This window comes from Miscanthus floridulus, chromosome 1 (assembly GCF_019320115.1).
Source record: "Miscanthus floridulus cultivar M001 chromosome 1, ASM1932011v1, whole genome shotgun sequence".
NCBI classification, from domain to species: Eukaryota; Viridiplantae; Streptophyta; class Magnoliopsida; order Poales; family Poaceae; genus Miscanthus; species Miscanthus floridulus.
Genome location: NC_089580.1, coordinates 39,965,717 through 39,971,930, shown reverse-complemented (window position 1 = coordinate 39,971,930; position 6,214 = coordinate 39,965,717).

The following is a 6,214-nucleotide window of genomic DNA, read 5'->3' as shown; positions in this document are numbered from 1 at the left end:
TTCACAAAGCACCAACTGCTTTATCACATCATGCTCATTTGCAAATGACTGCTGATCGTATTTTCTTCACCGCTGATTTTTTCTCCATAATTTATTATTTTGTACATCATGTACTACCATTCTACATATTTATATTGCAGTAATTTCGAGCTATGCTTGGGGACTTCGTCGCTCGCTTCTTGACCTACGCTCGGGGACTGCCTCGATCACTCTCCGACCATGGATCGGGGACTTCGTCACTCACTCCTTGACCTGTGCTCGGGGACTGCCTCGATCACTCTCCGACCATGGCTCGGGGACTTCGTCGCTCGCTCCTCGACCTGTGCTCGGGGACTACCTCGATCACTCTCCGACCATGGCTCGGGGACTTCGTCGCTCGCTCCTCGACCTATGCTCGGGGACTGCCTCGATCACTCTCCGATCACGGCTCGGGGACTTCATCGCTCGCTCCTCGACCTGTGCTCGGGGACTGCCTCGACCACTCTCCGACCACGGCTCGGGGACTTTGCGTCTCGACTACATGTGACTGGCAACTCGCATACAGTTGGGATATTTTTTCTCACTTAGACCTCGCTACAAGGCTCATACCTCGCCTTCCAGCAAGCTCGGGGACTACATCGGTACGATGCACCTGCCGGTGCATCTCGTATCGCCTGTATGACGATTGGATTCTCAACTTAACTGGGAATTCTTTTTAGACCCTGGCACCACGTGCCTACGTCACCTACTACCAGGCTCGGGGACTAAGTGGGCACACTTCACCTTACGGTGAATGTGTTTGTTTTTCGACCTCTACGCCTCTGATGATCAAGGACGCTACGCTTCAAGACGCACTTACATTTCTTTTCAGAAATACAAGTGGGCACACTTCCTAGGACGGAAATCTTTTTCTTTCTTCTTAAGAGCACCATACATTCTTCGGACAACCTCCTTCTCCGGTGACAACGGTGGTCGGAGATGTCAAGAACTCAAGCCTCACTATTCAGAGAAGGTTGAAACGGCATGTCGCATCAGAATACATGGCGCTTGGGGACTAGCTGTGGGGGATATACCCCCGGGTAGCACAAGATGGTACATGGGCCGCACCATCCGAGGTGGTCTGGCCCGTAAGATCAAGGCGTGCACATCAAGATTACAAGTTGTACTAGATATTGTAATAGTACCAAATTGGATACTTTACTTGTAACCTTGTCTCTTCGGAGTATATAAGGAGAGACAAGGGTCCCTTAGAGGACAGGTTAATCTATATACATTTCAATACAATACACCAAAGACACAGGACGTAGGGTATTACGTCGATCAGACAGCCCGAACCTGTATAAATTGCTGTCTTTGCGCCTTGTGTCACCATCTGGTTCCTGATTACATGCACCGTCTATCGATAATCTACCACCACGGGCACCCCCCTCGGTGGACTGCCGACCATATTTCGTCGACAGCGCGCAAGGCCGAATTTCCGGCCCAGGCCCAGGTTGCGGCCTGGGCGCGGGGGCAGCGTGCGGGACATCGCAAGAGCACGGGCGCTGGGCCGTCTTGGGCCGCTGCCGCGCGCGCTGCTGGCCAGGTCGCGCTGCTGGGCGAGCTAGGCCGCGCTGGGCTAAAATGAAAGAAGAAGAAAATTTTCTTATTATTTTCTAGAAGCAATTTTTAATGCATAATTTTGATGAATTTGAATGATTTTGATACAATTTTTCTGTGCAAATTTTATCCAACGATATTTTGCTCAGAAAAACAGTAAATTTTTTAGTGCTTCTAGAAAATAATAATATGAAAAGATTATTAATGTTTTCGCTGTGCATGATAATTATTGTTCTCTTTGATTAAATTTGAACCAATGGGATAATTTAATTTTGAGAGAAATAAATTTCTGATAATTTTGATGCGATTATGATATTGTTATTTTCTGACCAACGTTGTTAATAACAATATTATAATTTTTGATCCATGAGAAATTGTGCATTAATTTTACTTCTGCCCAACGGGGATGTAAAATGTTTGTATGGATGAATTATAAGTTTTAATTTGACCAACGTTGAGTTAAAGCATGAAATTTCATGTATAAATGTTCTTACTTACTCTGGTGTGATTTCAGGAGGCAAATGCATTGTGAACATTGCCAACATCCCGACACTCAATGGAACCAATCACCGTGTGTGGCGAGAGAAGTATGAATTGGAACTTGCGTTGGGAGAGGTCGATTTTGCCACCACCTCACCGTGTCCTACTGAGCCAGAGGACCCGGTGAGAGGTGACAATGAATCTGACGCTGATTTCGCTGCTCGAAAGCGTGATCATGCTGAAATAAAAATGAAATATGACCTTGAACATAGGCAATGGACTCTCTCCAACCGCAAGTGCCTGTTGGTAGCCAAAGCCACCATAGAAGAACAGATAAGGGGCTCAATCCCTGAATGTGCTACTGCCAAAGAATATCTTGAGAAAATCAAGAGTCAGTTTACTGGGTCTACCAAGGCCACAGCAAGTTCACTGATTAAGAAGCTTGTGAATGAGAAATTCACTCGTGGTAGCATAAGAGAGCACATTTTGAAGATGAACACTACGGCATCTAAGCTAAAAAAATGAATTTGAAGGAGGAGGATTTCCTAATTCATTTGATTTTTTCTTCTTTGCCAAAAGAATATGACACCATTGTGAACTATAATATGCAGCCTGAAAGATGGGGCATAGAAAGACTTATCTCAATGTGTGCTCAAGAAGAGGAGAGGATAAAGTCCTCACAAGGTGAATCTGCTCATTTTGTGAAGGATAACAAAAGAAAGAACTTTAATGGCAAGAATTCTAAACCATAAGGGAAACCTAAGTGGGATAAGACCTCTTCCTCCAGTTCACAGGGAAAGAAACCCCAGGATTCTGAGAATCAGCAGTATGGTGGAGCTGAAAAAGATCAGTGCAAGCACTGCTTCAAGAATGGACACTACAAGAGGGATTGTCCAGACTTCCTGAAATCTCTGCTAAAGAAAGGTGATGAATTTATTACATTTGTAGATGAATCCCTGTATTTATGTTATGACAAATCCACTTGGTGGGTTGATTCAGGAGCAACTACCTATGTTACAAATTCCTTACAAGGGTTAAATGGGACGAGAACCTTGCAAAGAGGAGAAAGAACGATTAAAGTTGCAAATGGAGTGCAAGCCAATGTTGAAGCCATTGGAGATTTTTCTTTAGAATTGAATAATGGTTTTGTACTTAGACTTAAAGAAGTACTTTATGTTTCCTCTTTGCGTAGAAATTTGATAAGTGTTTCGAAACTTGATGATGATAGAATTGATTGCCATTTTGGTGATGGCAAGTGTAAGATACTGGTTAATAATAAATGTGTTGGTCTTGCCTTTCGATAAGACAAGCTTTATTTATTATCTCTTGTTGAGAATGCGAACAATGTATGTGATGAGAATGTGAATGATTCCCCATCTGCGGATGCAACTAAGAAGCGGAAGAGAATTAATATTGTCTCTTCGAAATTATGGCATTGTCGCTTGGGCCATATTTCGAGGGGGAGAATGGAACGATTGGTTAAGGAATCAATTCTCCCGCACTTAGAATTTTTAGATTTAGAACAATGTATTGATTGCATCAAATGAAAGTATGTCAAGAAAATTAAGAAAGATGCCAAACGAAGCACATGAATTTTAGAAATAATCCACACAGACATCTGTGGTCCTTTTCCTGTGAAAAGTGTGGATGGTTATGACTCGTTTATAACATTCACAGACGACTACTCTCGTTATGGCAATATTTATCCAATTAAAGAAAGATCGGAAGCATTGGATAAATTCAAAATATTTAAAGCTGAAGTTGAAAATCAGCACAATAAGAAAATCAAGATAGTACGATCAGACCGAGGTGGAGAGTACTATGGGTGACATACCCCATATGGCCAAATTCCTGGACCATTCGCAAGGTTCCTATAGGAAAATGGCATAGTTACTCAGTACTCCACACCAGGGGAGCCTCAGCAGAATGGAGTGGCTAAAAGACGTAACCGTACCTTAATGGATATGGTAAGAAGCATGATGAGTTACTCCACATTACCGATTAGTTTATGGATGGAGGTACTAAAAACCGCCATTCACATACTTAATCGAGTACCAAGTAAATCGGTGCCTAAAACACCGTATGAATTATGGATAGGAAGGGAACCCTCACTTAACCATTTGCGTGTGTGGGGCTGTCCAGCTGAGGCAAAAGTGTTTAACCCAAACATAGGAAAGTTAGACTCCAAGACAGTCAGCTGCCATTTTATTGGCTATCCAGAAAGATCGAAAGGATATCGCTTCTATTGTCCTGACAGACATACGAAGATTGTAGAAACAAGACACGTTGTGTTCTTGGAGGATAACATGATCAGGGGGAGCGTGGTAGCACGAGAAATCAGCCTACAGGAGAAGCGGGTACATGTACCCACTCCGATGGTTGAAGAACCATTCTTCACGCTACCTGCTGCTGTTGCACCGACAATGCAGGACACTGTAGTGCCAACACCTGTTGCAAGTTCTCCCGTGGCGACAATGAATGAACATGAGGAACCTGTCCTTGAGGAACCTATCCTTGAGGAACCTATAGAACCAAATGTTGCACATGAGGAAGAACAACAAGAGCCCAATGTGGAACAAGTGCCAGAGGCACCTAGAAGGTCTCAAAGAATAAGACGATCAGCTATTACTGATCACTATGAAGTTTATGAAACAGAAGAATGTCAGATGGGGGATGATCCCACCTCATTTGAAGAAGCCATGAGAAGCGACCACTCATCAAAGTGGCTTAAGGCCATGGAAGATGAATTGAAATCAATGAGTACCAATAAAGTTTGGGACTTAGAAAATATTCCTAAAGGAGCCAAAACAGTAGGCTGTAAATGGGTCTACAAAACGAAATATGACTCACAAGGGAATATAGAAAGATTTAAAGCGCGACTTGTGGCGAAAGGCTTCACGCAAAGAGAAGGGATTGATTATAATGAGACGTTTTCTCCAGTCTCATATAAAGATTCCTTCAGAACTATAATGGCACTTGTAGCCCACTATGATTTGGAGTTACATCAAATGGATGTAAAGACGGCTTTCCTAAATGGAGATTTGGAAGAAAATGTTTATATGGCACAACCGAAAGGTTTTGTCGTAAAAGGAAAGGAAAATATGGGATGCCGCCTGAAGAAATCAATCTACGGATTGAAGCAAGCTTCAAGACAGTGGTATTTGAAGTTTGATAGAACGATAAAAGGATTTGGGTTTGAAGAAAATGTTGAGGACAATTGCGTTTATGCAAAGTTCAAGAATGGAAAGTACATATTCCTAATTTTGTATGTGAATGATATCTTGCTTGCTAGTAGTGATATCAATCTACTAATGGAAACGAAGAAATTCTTATCCTCAAACTTTGATATGAAAGATCTCGGTGAGGCCTCGTTCGTTTTGGGAATAGAGATTCACCGAGACAGGAGAAAAGGGGTTCTAGGATTATCATAAAAGGCATACATAGAAAAGGTCTTGAAGAAATTTAGTATGCATGCGTGCAGTCCTTCACCTGCTCCTATAGTTAAGGGCGATAGATTTGGGGAACATCAGTGTCCCTAGAACCAATATGAAATTGACCGAATGAAAGCGGTACCGTATGCTTCAGCTGTTGGAAGTTTACAATATGCTCAAGTGTGTACACGCCCTGACTTAGCTTTTGTTACCGGGTTACTTGGCAGATATCAAAAGAATCCAGGAATTGAACATTGGAAATTAGTGAAGAAAGTCCTGCGTTATTTGCAGGGTACGAAAGGCCTCATGCTTACATATAGAAGATCTGACTCCCTGCAGATAGATGGGTATTCAGATTCTGATTATGCGGGAGATGAAAGAAAATCCACGTCAGGATATGTATTTACTCTCGCAGGAGGGGCTATATCGTGGAAAAGCTCCAAACAAACCGTAACTACATCCTCGATAATGTATGTCGAGTTTGTAGCATGCTATGAGGCAACGGGGCAGGTGAATTGGCTGAAGAAATTCATACCCGGATTGAAAGTGATTGATAATGTAAATGAACCACTGAGATTGTATTGTGATAACAATCCAGCGGTACAGTATGCTCACAACAATAGGTCAAGTGGTGCTGCCAAACACATTGACATAAAGTACTATGTTGTGAAAGATAAAGTTCGAGATCATATAATAAGTCTTGAGCATATAAGTACAGAGAAAAT